The sequence below is a fragment of the Haemaphysalis longicornis genome, unplaced genomic scaffold, assembly GCF_048455015.1.
Source record: "Haemaphysalis longicornis isolate Haplotype H1 unplaced genomic scaffold, Haemaphysalis longicornis Haplotype H1 scaffold_13, whole genome shotgun sequence".
In the NCBI taxonomy this organism is placed as follows: domain Eukaryota; kingdom Metazoa; phylum Arthropoda; class Arachnida; order Ixodida; family Ixodidae; genus Haemaphysalis; species Haemaphysalis longicornis.
The window spans coordinates 35,669,184-35,689,474 of NW_027526233.1; the positions used below are offsets into that span (position 1 = coordinate 35,669,184).

The window sequence follows — 20,291 nt, forward strand, 5'->3', positions numbered from 1 at the left end:
CTACCTAATTTTCGTCTGCTTCTGCCAGCCTCCGCCAATCGCAGAGCTTAGCTCATGTGACATCATAGGTTCAGTTGCGGGAAATGAGCTGGTGGGTCGCACGACCATTCCCGTTTTTCCTAATTATGTAGCTTATTTGAGCGAAGTTTACGTTAAAAGTGGTGTCAGTATGATTCTAACGAGACAATCTTTTGAATGAACCAAACTTGTGTTTTCTCTTCATGGCTCCTTTAAAAAAAACATGGAGGAAGAAAAAAAAAGTGAAACAGCCGGAATATTAAAAAGCTGACTCTCATGCCAATGGGTTTCACAAGAAGTTCCATTTCTAGTTCCGTTTACACGTTGACGCGGAAATCTTAGTTCTGATTGCCGAGTTTTTTTATGTTATCTGAACACGAAACCAACCAACTTACAGGCTACTGTTCCGTTGAAGCGGCAAGTCCGTTTAAGCGATTTCCATTTATCGAGATTATACTGTATATCAAGGAGCTCTGGGTGGGTGCAGCTTTTTGCTTTACTGGAAGCTGCACTAACATGTAAACGTCTGGTTGCAGAATTCAAGATAGTGGCTCAGCTTTTAAATTTTATGTCAGTACTCTTATAATAGTGGCGAAGGATAGGGCAGATTGCATTAAATGGTTGGCATTAAGGGTTGTACAACCTGGGCACCGCCGTAATATTGCCATATATATGAACGTGTTTCATCTTTACAACAAACAAGTGAGAGCCAGTACTTTGTGCGTCTTTGCGAAGTCTTTGTCAACTTTTCACGTTGTCATCATATTTATGTGTCTACCAATTTGCCCAATGGCATGTTTTTTTTTTTTTTTTTTTCAACACCGCTTTAAGCAGTGGTGACCATTCAGACATGGACACCGCTTAGTTGACACGGGTATTGTAAACCTCATTGCTAGGGTAGTGGTTGTTTGAAGGTGGCATATATCTGGATGCCACCCGTCAGCCACTAGCAGTCAGCAAAGCAGTGGGTGCCATCGTCCTCCTTAGTCTACTTGCAGGCTCCTAGCTATTGCAGTTATAGGTAATGCAAGCTATAAGAGGCATAATAACAGCTTGGTTTAATATGAACTGCACAATAACAGTACTTGTTTCCATGAAATGTTGTAGTGCTCCTCAATTTTGTGGGTTTTGGCATTCTAGGTCGACTTCGTATAATGAAGTGTCAAGTGCACTACAAAAACCCTCTGCCCCATAGTAGCATTAAATGGCTTATGCCGGTTGCGACCCTTATTAGTGAGACTTTGCCAAGTTTAGTATTTTATTGTAGGAAATAAGGGACCTCTGAAGATATCTTATTTTTGGCATAAACCACTGCTTCACTGAATATTATAGCAATATTGCGGACAATGGCTTTAGTGAATCTTGCAAATATTTCTCGAACATCAAATAACCAAACTAATACTGTTTTACATTTGTGCTCATAAATATCCTGATGAACTATTGCAGGAGGCATCTTTAAGAAGAAATGCTTCGTAGTGTGTGAGCAGATAGAGCTGTTTGGAGAAGGTATGGACTTCACGGAAGCGATGTGCGTGGAATTTCTTCTCTACTATGTATTCAACATGGTGTACCCAGGAAGCGTAGCCACAACACTGGAATTCATTCAGAGGTGAGTTTGATCATGCTTAACCTACTCTTTAGACAGGCGTCCTCATTCCAGGATGCCTTTAGCTCGGGCTGCATCGACACCCCTTCCAATTAAGCGTACCTGATCTTCGAGGGGTGAGCTGGCCAAGGCTCTCTCCTGAAGCTTTGTGGAAAGGTGGTTGGCGGAGTCTAGGGTAGAGTTGGTGCCACCACCCACTAAGTGTTCAAGCAAACGCCGCCTGTATAATCATTGATTCATTGCATAACGCGTGAGCGAAAAATGGCCAAACAGCCACTCTCCTGCTGCTCTCTCCTACCCTTTCCCACTCCGTAGCCTTCCTGCGTGCTTTCATGTCCGTCGGCCAGCGCCGCTACTCGGAAACTGTGCAAAATAGTTGGCTGTTTGTTTAGCGTTCCTCAGGCAGCGCTCCTACGCTTTGTTGTTTTTCACCATGACTGTTTGTCTTGGTCTGTCGCTGATAAAACCGCGCCACGGGCGCAAAATCACTTGTGCTGCCGCAGGCTGGTGCCGGCTTTGCGCGCTTACCTACGTGGATCACCGGCCCCGAAATTTTCTGAGTGGGGCATCCCCGCTCTCTCCCCTCTGCATTTTGGCGTTGTTTTGTCACCGCTGTTCGCACTCCGCATCAGTACGCAGTTTTAAAATTGAGGACTGTACTGTAGAAGTGCCCAGACAGTGTGACCGGGCCCTCAGCTGCTTATCGTTTTGTTTTCTATAACCTTCTGAAATTTACAAGCATGTGATATTTTTGGAAAGTAATGGTAAAAGTGAGTGCCTGAACAAAAAATGTGCATGCAATTTTTCTTGCCTACATCCTCCTGAGAGAAAAATATCAGTAAAATATTGGCTGTACCCTCGGAAAATATCGTTTTTCTGCTCGCTATTTGTCCACCCAAAAATAATATGTTCTTACACTACTTCAGTTCCGCCTTTGTCAGTTATCTTTGGAAAAATACAGCAAGTATGAAGCGAGCGACGCGTTGAACGAGATCCCCAGTGCGGCCCAGAATTAGCGCCATATCGCAGCTAACATGTGAGCAAAATGGCTTTTGAAACCCAACATGCAAGCTGACAGACACACGTCGTAGAAGTGGGGGCAGTGTTCGCGACTCGCGAGCAGTGACATAAAACGGGATGTCCGCCAGCGCGTGCCACATAGTGGATTAGTGCCTGAACTAAGCGTCCCTACCCTGCCCATTGAAAAGCACGTGACGCGTTAGGCAATGTTTATACAGGCGGCGTTGGTTCAAGGGTCAGAGGCTCACCCAGAAGCAGCAAAGTGGAGACAGTTGTGTGCAGTCAGACCGGAGCAGTCTGGTCAGGGTGTTGGAAGGTGTTAAAAGGGCCATGAAGACAAAATACGAGTTTGTTTTATTTGAGGGAGTTTTATAGTACCCCTGGCACTTGTCCAGCAGCAAACAAGGATTTGTTCACTGAGAAATTAAACAATTTAAGCCAACATTTTGATTCTCCCGCTGAATTGTGTTTTGGGACGTCAGCGAATGAAGGGCACAAATAAATTGTAATAAAGAGCGGTACGTTTGTAGTGAGGTGGGTGGCTGCGTGGGGCTGAGACATAATCTGGTTTGTATACTGAGGTCATAGCTGTCGAGAAGGTCAAGGTTTACTTTTCTGCTCAAAGAACAAGGCGCATTTAAAAGCATTAGTATGAAATACGCATGCAGCTCAACTCAACTCCTCAACAGCTATGAACTCAGTATACAAACCAGATTTATGTCTCAGCCCCACGCAGCCACCCACCTCACTACAAACGTACCCCTCTATTATAAAAATTTATTTGTGAAATAATGCTGCAAGCATTATTTCACTTGTCAAATATTTGTGGTTAAAAGGGGTATGCGCCTGTGTAGCATGTGCTACAAGGTGATGGTTTTGTGTTTGCTCTTTACTAGAATGGGGAGTATGACCAATCCACGAAAAGCAGATTGGGCGTGCTACTTTTGTTTAAACCATGACGCTTTCAAAAGCGTATTTGTAATGTTAGCTCTTAAATGCTACAGGCACAGAAGGACACGACCTGCCCATTTTTTTTTTTTTGCATTCAGAATCATTGCAATTCATAGGAATAGGGCTGAAATAAAAATTGTTCACTTGTTTATCTTACAGACAACTTTTCAACATAAATCCTCTGAGCGGCACCAAATGTGACGGAAGGCGCAAGTCACGAACCAGCGTGAATGTAAAGGTTATGAAGCTAGCGCAGGCCCTCCGAATGATCCTCTGAAGTGGTAAGTAGAAAACCTGCACATTAGGTCATTTTGGGACACTCATTTGTAGTGCTGCCTGGGCACCATGCTTAAAGGGACAGACAACTGATTTGTGTCGCGTATATGTTGTCTAGCTCATATGAAAGCCAGCGTTTTATATTGCCCAGTAACCACAAGCAATTTCTAAACAAATTGGGGGAAATACTTTTAATTTGGCAGCAAACTTCCTGAAATGGGAAGGGTGGCGGTTCGTAGTGTCGAAACTTGACACTACAATATGTGTCCCTGTCACGTGACCTGCAAACCTAGCAGCTACTGTAACTGCTGAAACGTTTATTGAAGTATTGAAAACCTTTCAATACAAGTATTTGTACAAGGTTAAATTGTATATGTATTTCTAAACATGCCGCCCACCGTCACTGGGGTGCTCTCAGTGTGGCTTGAACCACCATGCCCAGAATCAACGGAAGCGTTCAGTAAACAGACCTAGTGAAGGAGCTTTGACGATTCTGCCTGAGTCAGGGGTGTTCGTTCTGCCAAAATATTTGATTTCAGTTTCCAAATACGGCAATGGCAGCTTTAAAAAAAAAAAAAAATGCCGCGCCCGGGGAGAATCGAACTTCCCACCCTTACAATGTGAAGCCAAATTCTACCTATCGTCTATCCCAACAGATGGCGCATTCGTGCAAAAGAGACCGTTGCATTAAAAACAGACATAAAGGAACAGGAAAGCCTGCGATTCAAACTTTTTTAGCTGGGGACAAGTTTTTAAATAGCGTTTTTCATCTCGCATACAGACAAAAGTATGTTGCCGAGCTACCCTATGTCGTGGTTGCCAGAATTATTTTTGGGAGGGACACATACGGCTCGTAGATCTAAAAATTTCGATTTAAGAAGTTCTGCGCCGTTATTAGCAAAACCGTTTCTCGTCAAGGTGCTAAGTGATGCCCTTTCATTTGGGATAGAGAATATATACTCGACAAAAATCGGTTGTCTGTCCCTTTAAGCTGTGTATCCCGTCTGAGCCACATCTGCAGATATGTTCTCAGCATGCCCCACAAGCAATACAAGGAGTTTTGCTCATTTCAAATTTTTTGTAGCGCAAAGATTCTCTAGAAAATGTTCAAGCAGTGTCCGATAGCAGGAGGGGCTATTATTGCGCGCTAGTAATAATGGTTCATCTATCTGAAGTGAAATTTATTGCAAAAAGTCAGGTGGCTAAACATACCAACGTTACTCAAATTACGATCGTTGTGAACGTGCACCTTGGGGATTGAAATGTTTCGCACCAGCCTCCTGCACGGAGCCTCACGGTACCGACGGAGGCCTGGTCCGGCTGCACCCATGGCCACTACGCCAAACCGACACCTCTCTATTCAACAGCTGGTGGGGTGCGACGTCTGTCACCTCGCTTTGTGAAACTTTTGCCGTGGCTCTACACTTGTGCAGAGAGCCGAGTCTGAGATTACAAAAATAATACTTTCAGCATTCCCACGATAATAAAAATGCCTTACGCTTGCTTAGTTTTTCAATTCGATATTTTCAACGGAACTCCAGGCTATCTATGCATAGAATTTAAAAATGGTTTGTAAAAAGGTAGTGCAGTTCGTACCTTGTGATACTCTATTACAAAAAAACTTTGTTGAAAGGTGGTTTCAGTTTTATGTACGTTCAGAACCGATTAAAAAGTGCACTGCTCCCCCCCCTAATTTCCCAAAAATTTGATTTTTTTTTTAGGCTCCTAAGGTGACATAATAAATGTTGTGCTTCTGGTTCAAACCAAGGTTCTTCTGCTGCAAAATTGAGATTTCGCTGCTTCAAAAACTGCTCCCAAACGTGATTCAGTTGTCTCACCCCTGGGAATTGATTAATGCATTATGGGGTTTAACTGACGAGGGTATGTTTAACCTCTGTGTGCACCACTTTGCGCCACTGTTCTTCAACCTAACCGGAGTCATGTTTTTCGGTAGCATCCTTGTTCTTGATGGAAAAGCAGGCCATCTGCTTGGACAGGCCCGTACTTATGGCGATGTCGGCCTGCTTTTTGCCATGTTCGACAGCGTTAATAATGCGTAGTTATTCCAACAGTGAAAGGGACTACCCTGCCGCTGGTTGCACGAAAAAAGTCCTCCGACACTGGCTTGGCCTGGCTGCACCCACGACCCATTCTATGCCGGCATTGTTGTTAGACAGTTCTATGCCGGCATTGTTGCTAGACAGTTTTTTCACTGAAATAAACTAACAAAAGGCATATTGGGGCTGGCACCTTGAAAGTCTGCTATTTTTTGCCCAAAAATGTAGTCTGTTGTAACCGACAGTGTGCTATGTAGCCTGGTCCATTATGAGCGAAGTGAACTCCATTTAAAATGCATGGGCACCAAACAAACTCAAATGGTCTGTTGTAACTGGAAGTTCGTTGTTGCCGGATAAACTGTAACGAGTGTAGACTATCCAGGTCGGTTGAATCATTAGGCGCCACTCATGGTTGCTGTGTCAACTACAAAGGATGGCACACTGCAGTGTGTTTCCACGCCACCCCAGCCTTCAAAGTGTTGATGTTCGAATGTTGATCTTGACCTTCAAAATGTTGATCTTGACCTTGACCTTCATGGTTAGTATTGACTATGTTCACACACACGTTCAACAGATAAATGCGCTGGTAGCCCACAAAATTAGGCCCTGTGGACTTGTCAGTCATTTGTCATAGGCAGATTCAGCAGTTGACAAGGGGATTGGTGTGAGGGAGAACTTGTAGAACCTGTCTTTGGAATGAGCTTTTTTCTTAAGTTTGTGTAAATTGGCAGCACTAACTTCGGACATGGCCTACACATTCTAGATTTAAATGCGATGTGCTAATTACACCTTTACAACTGCGAAAAAATTAGTGGACTTCGTACGTGTTAGGCTCTGAGAAATAGTGCTGCATACCTTCGCACATATTTTTGAATTCCCAGGTGTTCACGACTCAAATAAGTGATGCCTGGGGCTTTAATATCTTGTTTTCTTCTTTTTAGGCTGCCATGAGCAACTTTGGAAAGACTCCAACAACATGACAGCTAACCTTGAGCAAGTTTGGAAAGACTCCAACAACATGACAGCTAAAACTCTCTAATAATGCTCCTGCCTTCGCAACACCTAAGAAGTGCTTGGTGTTCTTGGATTTCTTACACAGCAGAATCTTGACATTGCATAGATATTGTAAATTTCACCCAAAATAAACATTTCGACAACTACCAGCTGTATTCATTATTGCATATGCCAAGAACTACATATTGAAAAAATAAAACTCATTGCCAATCTATCAATATTACGGAGAGATTAGTTTTGCACTACGGAATGCCAGTAATATTACGGTCTAGCCATAGTGGGCAGCACGGTGGGTCTGTTACATTACGGAGTGGAGGTTGTATCAATTACGGGGAGGCAGGTTTTCTGAAACGGAGTGTTTGTTTTATTACAGTCGTGCTGTACCACCAAATACGGTGGGTCCATTATATTACGGAGTGACGGTTCTATCAATTACGGGGAGGCAGGTTTTCTGAAACGGAGTGCTTGTTTTATTACGGTCTTGCTGTACTGCCAAATACGGTGGGTCAATTATATTACGGAGTGACGGTTCTATCAATTACGGGGAGGCAGGTTTTCTGAAACGGAGTGCTTGTTTTATTACGGTCTTGCTGTACTACCAAATACGGTGGGCCCATTATATTACGGAGTCAAGGTTCTGTCAATTACGGAAAGACGTGCTTTTTAAAACGGAGTGTGTTTTGTTACGGTCTTTCCGTACTACGGAATGTCCGTTCTTAAAATTCTTTCCGTTGTCTAAATAACGGAATTGTGTCCGGCAACATTTTACCAGCAGCTTTCTCCGTAAAATTGGCCATTTTTTTTTACAGTGTGGTTACGGTCGGGTAGGTGAGGCTCCATCTTCAGTTATAATACGGTGCTTCGCCAGGGGTGTCTTACGTAATTGTCAACTCGACGAAAAACATTCGCTGTAGCGACGCACCAAAGCCAATAGTTTGTTCCGTTGTTCTTGCGGTAGCGCCGGATTCACGTCGAAGGGCTGCGGAAGCTTGAAGGTGTCATCGGGTGTGCGTTCAAAGTCGGCGACCGCGATCACGTCACTTGCTTCTTGCGTTTCTTCGAGGAACGCAATTGCAGCTCCCTTGTTTAAATGCTGGTATTCTTCGGTGAAATTAGTGACCTAAACGTGAGATTGGCGTTGCTTAAAGTGCGCAATCCCTCTTGCGACGGAGACACCACGGTCGAGAAGCAACCTTCGATCACTCTCTACTATAGCGTCGATGTAAGAAGCAGCATCCTCACAGTAGACGGCGATCATGAAATTTGCGCGGGGTGGCAGGGTGATGTGATCGTCGGCGATCCTGACAGCAGCACGGTGAACGGGGTTCGGCTGCGGCATCGTGTAGTTTTCGGAGGAAAAAGTTATCGACTTGGTCTACAGATCAATTATTGCGCCGTTGTCCGTCAAAAAGTCCATTCCGACAATTACGCCACGGTAGCAGTTAGGCGAACTCAGCAGGGTACGTGGTGCCGCCTATTGTGACGCGTAATGTGCACGTTCCACTTTGCGTTAAGAGATTGCCTCCTGCTGTGCGTATATGCGGACCGTCCCATGTTGTCGTAACTTTCTTAAGCTTCGATGCGAATGAGCCGCTAATTACCGAGTAGTCGGCTCCCGTGTCGATGAGGGCGACTACGTCAAAGCCGTCGATGGACACCTGGACGTCGCACGCTGCCTTCCTCGAGTTTCGGGTGCTTAGGGGCGTTGTATCTCGTCTTGTGCGTGTTGACGGTCGGGCACCATGCGTCGTCATTGTCGTCGTCTCCTCAGCGTCAGGTTCTGTCATTTCGGGTACGGGTCGCGTCGTGTCGTCATCGGGTTCGGGAGTCACGTCCTGGTTAGATCGAGTCGTTGGGCTGCGGGTACAGTGTTCGGTGCGGCCATGCGTCGTTGGAGGGTTTTCGTTTCTTCGCCGTTGTGCAACTTCACCTCCAGAAGTTGCTGCGTTTAGTTTCCCCCGCGCAGGCTGGGGGACCTTCCACGTGAGAAGTCAGCGGTGTTATGGCGGCTTGGTGACTGGTACCGGTAGGGCGACAGCGAACGGTTGAAGCGGGCAGGTCCTCGGTTCGTGTTGAACAGGAATTCGTTGATCTCAGTAGATCAACGAATCTACTGAGGTCGGCGGCGTGGTGCGTCGACGGAGAATCCTCGCAGACTGAGCCTCTTGTAAGGGCAGCGACGGTAGATGTGGTCGGCCTCTCCGCAGTGGTAGCACAGCGGACGATTATCGGGCGTTCGCCACACGTCGGTCTTTCTTGGCGCCTGCTATTGGTCTACAGGGCGTCGGGCGGGCGGTATTGGACGGCGGTATGGCTGGGCCTCTTGACCACGGGTTGGAGCAGGGTGGGGTTGAAGAAGAGCTGCGGAGTAGGTCATCGCTTGGGGATGACGGGGTGCTTCTGAATGCGTAGACGTTCCCAGCTCCTGTTGAACCTCTTCACGGATGACGTCAGTCGGAGAAGCCACTTGAGGTTGCGGCGTTGTTGGAAAAAGCTTCTGAAGCTCCTTCTTGACCACTGATCGAATGGTCTCGCGCAATGTATCGGAGCTTCCAGTTGCGGCACCGATGGTCTCCGACAAAAGCGCGTTGACAGGGTGGTCGTACTGCCTCGTTCGAATTTCTAGCGTCTTCTTCACCGCGGCCGCCTCAGACGCGAATTCAGCCACCGTCTTCGGCGGGACACGGACTAGGCAAGCAAAAAGCTCTTGCTTCACTCCACGCATTAGAAACCTGAGCTTTTTTTCTTCGGTCATTTCGGGGTCCGCACGTCGAAAACGTCGCTTCATCTCCTCAACAAAGATCACGATACCTTCGTTGGGGTGCTGCGTTCGAGTTTCAAGCAAAAGCGCAGCTCGCTCTTTTCGTACAACGGTAGTGAAGGTCTTAAGGAACTCCCTTTTCAATTGAGTCCAGTCGGTCAAAGAACTCTCATGGTTCTCGAACCAAGTTCGAGCAGCATCTTCTAAATAAAGGAAGACATGCCCGAAAGTTTCTTCGTCATCCCACCTGTTTAAGATGCGGACGCGCTCCAGCTTCTCCAACCATTCTTCGGGGTCTTCCGGGGGGGCTCCCCGGAACGATGGCGGTTCCCGGGGCTGCTGCAGGACGATTGGCGACGTTGTTTCTTGCACAATGGTGTTGGTTGCAGCGTTCCTGCTCTTGGACCCTTCTGGCATGAGACCGAACTCGGGTAGCAATCCTTGCAGTCGGCAGCTTTCTCTGGTTGGGCTGGCTTGGCGGCTTCCAGATGTCGTAGAGAGCATAAAGGGTGAGTACCCCGCTCCTCTACCAGGTGTCACGAAGCCAAGGACGACGCAGTTGTCTTGAAGGAGAAAGAAGTTTTTTGGAGCTAACTTGTACTCCCCTAACAACTCAAAAGAATACAGAGGCGGCGAAGCAGCGGTCAACAAAGTGACTTGCGTCGGCGAGCGTCGAGAATCGAATGCCGAGGCGTCTGCTCTACAGGCATTTTATCTTTCGGCGCGAGTGTTTCTGGAACCGTCGATTCACGTCCAAAACATTGTACATCACAGACGACATTTCTGGGCTAGCGACGTTAGGGCTAAACAGTTTGCTTATCTGGATGTGATAGCCCGTGCGGAATAAAAATAAAAATGGAAGACGCGCTTTGCTTGGAACGCAGATAAAACAGACGGGCTTGGCCCGGCAGTAAAAATAAACAATAAATAAGCAAGCTCATACATGGTTAGCGGCAATACAACACCAATTCAGTTTACCCAACCACTAAATTCTCACTGTTACATACCTTGTGGCATTCACTGCGGAGGAGGCAATGTGTACAAAGCAGCCCGTAAAGAACAAGCATGACCAGATCTTCTTAAAGTCGGACTGACATCTGAACAAATGCAATACTCTCGACATATCTTTGTCAGGAGCTGTATATGCGATCATGCACCCTAAAGGTTCCGTTTCGGAAATTATCTAACCGGAAAACGATTTTTGCTCTGTCTAGAACTTTGTCACGATGGAGTATGACCACGTACTAGAGGGGGCTGTCGTGAAAGCCAGGCCTAAAACTGCTGTTCTGTTATAAACATGAAGCGAAAATGCGATCCCCCCGATGTAGAAGGCACCTATTGTCTTCTTCTGATTCGTTGTGTATCACAAGAACTGTATAAGCAATAACGTATTGATTCTGGAAGGAATGAAAAACGAAACTATTTCAAAATTCTGAACCGACAGTAACAAAACAATATTTTTTCGCATACAAAGTGTTCACCTATTGCTGCAACATGTATCAACGTATTTGTTTTAAAAGGTAATATTTCTTGAAAGGTATCAATGTTTTTGACTCTTGACCCAATCTGGAAAAATTGTTAATGCACATGTGCTCATCGCCGGACACGTGCGTACGTGCTCCACGTATGATGCAGCAGAGTGACAGCGGAGTGACGACAATAACCATGTGGGCAGCGGTTAGGAGTTCACGGTCATTTCTTTCACTAATTCCGGGCTTCCGACGCCGTGCGTATGACCACCCGCTGTTCCAAAGAACCGATTAAACTTATCTGGCCAACAACTACATAAGCTACCATCGGGAGGTCCTGGCTAAATCAGAACTCCTATTTTGATTACCACAATTTTTACATACCGCTGTTACAGACCCTGTGGCAATAATAGCAGCCGTCAGAGGCTCATAGGCGATTTTGTTGTTCCAAATAAGAGCAACGCCACCACGCCCACTACCGCATATTCTTTCACAACTGAACGAGAAGGCCAGTTCGTGTATTACGATATCATCAATTGGGCCAAGCGAATATTCTTTATATATTACAAGTTTATTTCTTGGATACGCCTGTGCCACTTTATAATGCTGCCTTCCAGCAGAAACACCTCCACTTGCGAGTATTCTTGCTGAACAATAATGTCGTTCGTGGAGGCGTAGAGCCTTATCTTGGTCATGTATTTTCAATTGACGTTTAAATTTCCATTTGCATCTCACAGTATAACCTTCCAGAAGCATGCCTCTATCTTAACGGAAATACACCGATAGCTGTAACGTGACTTTCTCAAATGTCCTTCTAAAAGAGTGCTAACCACCGCGCATTCCAACACGGGTGTCGGTATATAATACTGTCACGGGACCACTGGACAATGCCCCATGGCGGCATAGCTCGGCATCGAAGACGACGTGGAAGAGGGCTCGAGCATACTCAGCGGACTCGGTCATGGCCGCTTGTAAATAGTGTAATTAGATCGTTCCACCCCATTCCATCGTTCGTCTCATCTGTGTCCTGCCGTCGCGTAACATTTTGGTGGAGCGTGCGGGGTGCAGTCCCATCCCTGCCCTGAGCTTCACCTCGCCTCGACTCATGAAACGATCTCACCCTGGCTCTTGGAAAGCGTCGGCCCGCCCCAGCCCCGGTGAGCCATGGACGCGACCATTCCCCAGCCCCGTGTCCCCTGCCCATGCTCCGCCGAGACCAGAGGAACTGACCAGCCACGACCACATGTAGAGCCGACGACGCTCCCCCGCCCAGATCTCCGGCGCTTCTCCGAGGGCTTTGGATGCTGCGTCGTGGTGTCGGCGGTGGTTACAGCTGTTCCGGGGCCGGTGCTTATCACGACCATCACCATCATATGCGGCGGCCAGGACTTCACTGTATATACTCATCCCATCTCGTCCTCACCGCAGCTATCGACGTCAAACCTTTCCTGCTGTGCGTCGACATCATCAAACTCGCACTGGTTGCTACCGACGGATTCTCCGCGACGGTAAAAGCCTTGCCCAGAAAAAAAATTGAGATGCTGGTGCGACAGCTTGTGGACCAAGAGCTGCCGGGAGCTACCCGGTTGAGAGCCCCCAATAACAAAGCTGAGCGTCGTACAAGCACATCCAACCACACAGCCACCGTCTTCTGCAATTACGCTCAACCTATCAGCAACCGCGTGCACTACTGCAGCTGGCACTCGAGCACTGCTAAGTTAAGGTCGAGCTGCCAACTCGGACCCTCACAGGCGAAAGGAATGAAAGGCACCGCCTTCGAGTCGCATCCCCATGGTCTCGACCGGGACGGTCGTCTTTGCCCGGGTGGGGATAGTGTCACGGGACCACTGGACAATGCCCCATGGCGGCATAGCTCGGCATCGAAGACGACGTGGAAGAGGGCTCGAGCATACTCAGCGGACTTGGTCATGGCCGCTTGTAAATAGTGTAATTAGATCGTTCCACCCCATCGTTCGTCTCATCTGTGTCCTGCCGTCGCGTAACAATACTATCGAGGTTGTTCATATGGTAGCATTCACATAAAATATAGATAAAATATGTAAAAGAAATATCAATGTTCAAATTATAGTATTGTGGTGGGATCTACTTTAGGTGCTTAACAGAAATACCTTGAAAAAGCTGGAAAACCAACTGCCCAATTCTCTTGAAGCTTTGCGGTATGAAGAAACTCGTTCTACTAATCGTGACTTTAGTGTTAACTCTTGAAAAAAAAAACAGTCCCACGCAATGGCAAATACTTTGAAAGGCCGGAGCGGTTCATCATGTAGACAAATAATGTTACGTCGTTACGTAATGTGAGGCACGTATTAACGTCTAAGAGTGATATAATCCGTTTTGGCATGTTTCCAATAACCCAAGCATTAGAGTGGTTTTCTGTAGAACTATTATTCTCGTTGAGGACTAGGCCTCTGTGCACAAAACATACCATGGTACAAGCGGCAAACAACTATCCACTAAAGTTGGCTTAACTGGTTACCACACCACCTTTTTTGGAAAGGCGTGAACGCATCATAACCCTGTTTTCATTTTTTAGGATTCATTTCTATATGTTGGACCAGTGTTTGGAAGCGAAGAAACTTGCTCCGAGCAGCACCGCACGTAGGAGCACAAATACCCTTTAAGACTGCTAGAGCAAGTGCTTCGCTGTAATCACCAAGAACCGTAAGGCCAATAATGAAGCATAGTAAGCCGTGAAGATAGATCGGCATGAAGGGCATACCAAATATTATATACAAAATTATTGGTTATTTTTAAAAACAGATCAATAAGACTGGTTTTAAATTTTTTCTAAATACACGCTACATAAAGTGCGTTTTAATTCTTTAGAAGCAAGCAAAAAACGTTGCGTTAAAGTTAATAAGTACCCATAAAAAAAACACGTCTCAAAAGCTCCGAAGTTTTATTAACATTGCTAAATATATAAGTGCCGCTATAAACGTGGCTCACAAGTGGACATTTCTCTACATGCAGCGTGTAAACTGCAGTGAAGGGAAGGCTTCAGTAATGCTGGCTACGCAACTATGCACAAATTAAAAGGTAATCAATAATTGTAGACTGCGCCCAGCTGCGATACTAAGCATGGGTAGTCTCAACGCGCGAAAACACAAAGATCTTGTTCCAGTAACAAAGCAAACCTGACGACTAATACAACGTGTAGATACAGAAGGCTTACGATAACTGAATTTTAAGGTGTGGTATCGTGACAAGTAAAATTGACCAGCAAATCGCTTGTGGTGGACCCCCTCGAAATGTGAGCTGTGTACGTGGCAAAATACCCTTTCATAAATGTAGTAAATCTGAATTGGTATATGCTAAGCCAGTATTGGTAATAATGTATGTAATTGAGTCTAAAGGAGGACAAATTAGGTAGGTTCTATTTTGTTTTTAAACAATCAGCAGATATTGTTGTTGAAAACATGCTGCAATATTTATCACTGAATATTAAAATATTTGCGAGAGTTGTCGGCAATGTGACGTCTTGGCACCGACGAGGAGCGGGCGCTCTGTGCGCCGAAGACGCAGCGCCCGCGGTTATCTCGCGCCACATGGGTAACTGTTGATTTCAGCACTCTGGCGGCATGCCGACAAGGCAAGCTTGCCTGCAAGGACAGGGAAACATACTTCTGTGGTTATGTTGAAACATACCCCTGTTTCAACTGCAGCATGTCTGTTCTTTTCCACGGCCGCCGGAAGGTGACGGCACCGGTGTCTCCGGCGGCGCGTTCCGCGGTTTGCATTTCAATTGTCTATGACTGAACAAGTGGCAAGAAACACATGCCGGTTCACCACGCTTTTACACCGTGACACCAGCCATTGAGCAACTTTCGGGCACTAATTCGAAGGTCCCGTTTCCAGACTGTCTCCAATAACTTCTCCAGGACGATATTCCGCTCCTCATACTTTTACGAAAAACACGATAGTCTAATTCGTGCTCTGATGATATCGTTGCTGTTAGTTAGTGTTTACGAAATTTAGTTTTGCAACGACGAAATTTAGTTTTGCAAATTTAGTTTTGCAACGAAAATTAATTTGCAACGACGCTAGATGTAACAGGGCGTTCATAGCTCGCATTTACTTTCATGGAGTACGCAATACTCAGGCTACCTGACTGGTATTGACGGATTGTCCTACGTTTTATAACGAGAGCTCCACAGTTGCTTGACATAGCTTTCAACTAATCATTTACCTCCTACTTTCATTTTCACCTTCCTGTGAGCACTATTTGCACAGAATAAGTCTTTATTAGGTGTTCCATCGCTAGATATACCGCACTTACCCGATTCTAACGCGCCCCTGATTCTAACGCGCACCCAAGTTTCGAGGTAAAAAAACCGAAAAAACTTGCACCTCCGATGGTAACGCGCACGAACTTTGTGAGCAAGAAAAACAAATGCGAGTGAAAGGGGCGATTTATTTCCCTAAGTAATCTCACGCATCTAACCCCTCGTCGCATCCGAGAGCTCCTTGTCGCCTTCCGCTGACCGCGACATCTCGTCCTCGGTACCATAGAGCACGTTCGCTATGCCACACTTCTGAACGAACGTTCAACCATGGTCGATGGGATCGTGGCCCACGCCTCGCACGCCCATCCCGCGAGCTTCTCCAGAGGCGCACGCTTAAGTGAACCGCTCCTTGTGAACGCGTGGGAGCCGCTCGTAAGCCGTGGAGCAGCGCACCTGCTTTGCCGCTGCTCCCGTTGCTGTTACCAAGCGCGCAAGTTGAATAATTTGACGATTTGTGTGAACGCCGATAGAAGTCTAGGCGCCTAGATCCGAAAAATTGCTGCTAAAAGCTTTAGCGCCGTCTTCAGATGGCGATAACGATGGGTAGGACGAAATTTCAGCTGTTTCGGCAGTTTCTGTTTCGTATCCGATTCTAACGCGCATCCAATTTTTCGGCCTGTTTTTCCGAAAAAAAAGTGCGCGTTAGAGTCAGGTAATTACGGTATTTACCCTCAGTGCTTGTTTCCTGTTTTTTTATGAAAGAAACTGCAGCAGACACCGTGGCTTCACTATGTGAAAATAAATTTACCATCGTTGCAAAGCCTGTACAAAAGACGACAGTATTTTAAAAATATCAAAGAATATAAACAGATGTGTTAAGTCTTGCATGGGATAATCCAGTAGTGGATCAGCCCTGAAAGCCTTTTAATGCTGTTATTTTGTGGGAGGAAGGAATATTTTGGCCGGTATTGATGCATTACTTTGCAATTATTCAACAAGAAAACCGCGTCAGAGCATTTAGCTCAACATGCATACGCTGACCTGGAAGCGAGAATATTGTCATTTGAAAATCACCAAGAGAGGATCTAAGACCGGCACAAACAACCCAGCGCCGCTCGTTTGTGCCTGAACAACCACTCACTGTCACCCTACCGAGAAGATTGATTTGATTGAGCCGTCGCGGCGACGTCCTCATGATACAAAATCTACATGTTTGAAATATGCTAAACCCGAGACTTGCTTTTGATGATAGCATTATTCTCATCGCCTTTAAATGAAACAAAACGCCATCAATTGCTGGAAGAATTATTTTATATAATCCTATTATTGTCGCGGCGTAGTCGCGACATTAATCAGACATACATAAAACCATACATAACCATACATAACATACAATACCATAAAAACATATATACCATAAAAACCATACATAACATACATTAACCATACATAATGCTTCTGGGTGCTATTAAAAAGAATTTTATAGTCCGAAGTAAGCTTGCCGTCTGCATGGTACATGAAATCAAAACGGCTCTATTAGAAGGGAAGAGGAACGAAAACTCAATGTGCTGAATACCAACAGGTGAGTCATTGGTCGCCTGCAATATATACGGAGGGAGACCGAGAATACAAGCGACAATCAATAACGGTAGTAAAACTCAAAAGAACAAAAAGGACACAATGAAACATTCTATACACGTACAATAAACTCGCAGAAAAGCTGCAACTATCATACGAGTGGCGAGATACCAGACCAAGGCAAGGCCATTACGGAACATGCAGCTTGGTTTTCTGCAATACCTATAGCCAATTTTCCTACCACAGGGGCGTTCCAAATGCAATGATTTATATTGGGAAAAATTATATGCCTAACCGCCTCAGTTTTCATACAGGGAAAGCTTATTCACTCGCTTCCGGTCCAGGGCTCCTACTCGGCACCGCGGACCCCTACTTCACAATGCTTATTTCAACTGGTATCCCCCCCGCAACCACAGATGCACCTATACAATCTCCGAACTCGGCTGACAAAGGCGGTAGCGCGGTTCTCAAATGATTGCCAATAATAAACAGAAGCGCGAATGGACGTAAAAATCATCGAAAGCCGCGCCGCCGCTGACGTCTTAAATTATGCATCGCCCATGAGCGGTGGCTCGAGAATCACGGAAGCTCTCTGCCCGACTGGACAATCTTCAATAACAAGTTCTATCTACCATTTGCCAGCGCTTTAAGAAAGAAACAAGTGCACTTTTCCTCAAAACATGCACGCAACATTCTACAAAGGAGTCATGATATTTGCTGAGGAGATGAAGAACTTAATTCGCCGTGCGCACCCGAATATGACAGAAGAAAGGAAGTACATTTTTTGATGCGAGGGGTAAACCAAGTGTTTTTTGCTTGCCTTGCCCGTAACCCTGCTGAAAAGGCGCCCCATTTTACGTCTGAAGCGCCTGTTAAAGAGAAGGCACTCGTACTTCGGACCAGCGAGTATGACTGCACTGCCAATGCGCAGAATTCAGAGCCGAGCGATGCCAAAGCAATTAACTCCGACACTCTACTCGACCTAATCCGTGAAGACAGAGGCCAGCGAGGAGCTGCGAAAAATATTTCCAATGCTGTCACAGCCTCACGTCGCTTCCCTGACTGTGACGTGATCGAAGAAGAGGGTTAACAGGCACTATGGATTTCTATGCCTCCGGGAGCACACGAAAAACATGAAGCCATGACCTACGCTGCAGCTGTTCGTCGTACCCGCCAGGCTGTATCTCGTCGTCTAGAGGCTGCGCCGTACCGTCGTTTATTATTGACCTCTGTAACCATATAACCATAGAGTTAAAAGCCCGACGTCGAGGAAAATCGACGAATGCCGGGCCCACGATAATCGTCCGCTTTACTACCACTTTGGAGAAGCCACCCACATTTTTCATTGCTTCCCGTAGAAAATACTCGGCCACCGTCGTTTTTCCGTCGGCGCAACACGCCTCTTCCTGGGCAGCGACCGATTGAAAATGACGAGTATCTGTCTGAGACCGGGCATGGCTTGGCTCCTGTCAACCGATCTCCTTCCTGCTATCCATATCTACTGCCGAACCGCCGCCGCAGCGCTTACTTCGCACGCGGAAGGTACCCCAGGCAACGAAGGGGAAATTGAAAGCAACAGCTGCTGGTGGTGCAGCTGCGCTGCGGTTAAATGTCAGAAACCCTCCAACGTCGAATCAACTCACTGAATGTCAGGACTTACAACGTTCCCACACGCCGACGCCCCAACACGACGACAGTAAGATTGCGGGGTGCCTACAATGCGCGACGAAGCCCGCAGTCAACAATACCCTGACAACGACGCCGTGTAGCCACCGACCACCAAGGCGAAGCAGCAGGGTTACGACGCACTGACGCACTCGAAAATCGAAAAGGACTACTTTTGATTTTCAGCTTTCCATTGACACTATCGACGGAGTTGCACTAATAGACATGACAACCGACTACTTAGATGTGATCGGATCATTCTCGTCGTAATTAGTGTTAAAAAAAACTTACAAGTTGTGTCGGTCCGCACATATGCACAGCTGGATCTCACATCGTCACGCCTAGTGGAACCTGCATGTCGCGCATCACCGTAAACTGTAAGACATACCCCGCTGAGTGCGCAATACTGGCAATACTGTCTAAATGCTCCCGCGACGTAATCCATGGCATGGACGTTTTGAGCGACAAAGCTGCTTTGTCGATTTCAGAGGGGTAAAGATGGTCCTCAAAAGTGTCTAAACGCCGGGGCCGCCATCCCGCCACGATGTTGTTCCCAGAGGAGTAGTTTAAAATCCGGTTAACAATTTTTGCGCAAATCAGGCACAAATTCAGGGCCTTAAACTAAACCAAGGAGTATGTTTACTACGTATTGGAAGTTTTTCACGTTTTTTAAAAGCATTCATGTTTCATGAACAAAAAGTAACTAAATAAATTTTTCCCTATGGACTATATTGTAATACATTGGGTAGGAGTTAGAAAACTCATCAACAACTTGAATATGTCTTCTCCAGCGGGTCCTGATGCCATAACTTCTAAAATATTGAAATGTACAGACCTGTACTCATCACTAATTTCTTCCAAGATCTTTCATCAGTCTTTGCAGTGTTCATCCCTACCTGGCGACCGGAAAAAGGGCAAGGTGGTTCCCGTTCATAAATCAGGTAACACTAATTCGCCGGAGAACTACCGTCCCATTTTGTTGACGACCATTCCATGTAAAATGTTAAAGCACCTAATATATTCACATTTAATTAGTTTTCTCGAAGAAAATCGTTTTTCAGCAACTGTCAGCACGGCTTCAGGACGACGGTGTCATGCGAAACCCATCTTTTGTCCTTTACTAGCGACCTGTTTGTTAACACTGATCAAGGTTTCGATACTGACTGTATTTTTCTTGATTTTGCGAAAGCCTTTGACACTGTATCTCACGACATACAAATTCTGAAGCTTAGCAAACTTAACATTGACCCTAATGTTATCTTTTGGAATAAAGACTTTCTTTCTAACCGAACCCAGTACGTAACCGCTAATGACTGTTTATCCCCCTCCTGTGCTGTAACGTCTGGCGTACCTCAAGGGTCACTGCTGGGGCCATTGCTCTTTCTTATTTACATTACGATCTTCTCGACTGCATCACTTTTTCAACCATTAAACTCTTCGCTGATGATTGTGCATTGTATCTGAAAATTTCTACCCCAGCTGACATCTTGAAACTTCAAACCGATCTTAACAACCTATCCGATTGGTGCAATAAATTGCTCATGCGACTTAACGTGGAGAAATGCAAATACATGCGAATTTCGCGTCGTGATAATACTGCTAACACGTGCACGTATAGTCTTCATGGCGCTT

At 46.0% G+C, this 20,291-nt stretch overlaps 1 long non-coding RNA gene across 1 annotated transcript; it reads left to right on the top strand.

The window, feature by feature from the left end:
- Nucleotides 1-1,185: 1,185 nt before the first annotated feature.
- On the top strand, nt 1,186-7,235 carry LOC144164038 (uncharacterized). The gene is made up of 3 exons (XR_013321012.1): nt 1,186-1,627; nt 3,755-3,876; nt 6,870-7,235. It is a non-coding gene; the product is annotated as an uncharacterized LOC144164038 (long non-coding RNA).
- Nucleotides 7,236-20,291: the final 13,056 nt, after the last annotated feature.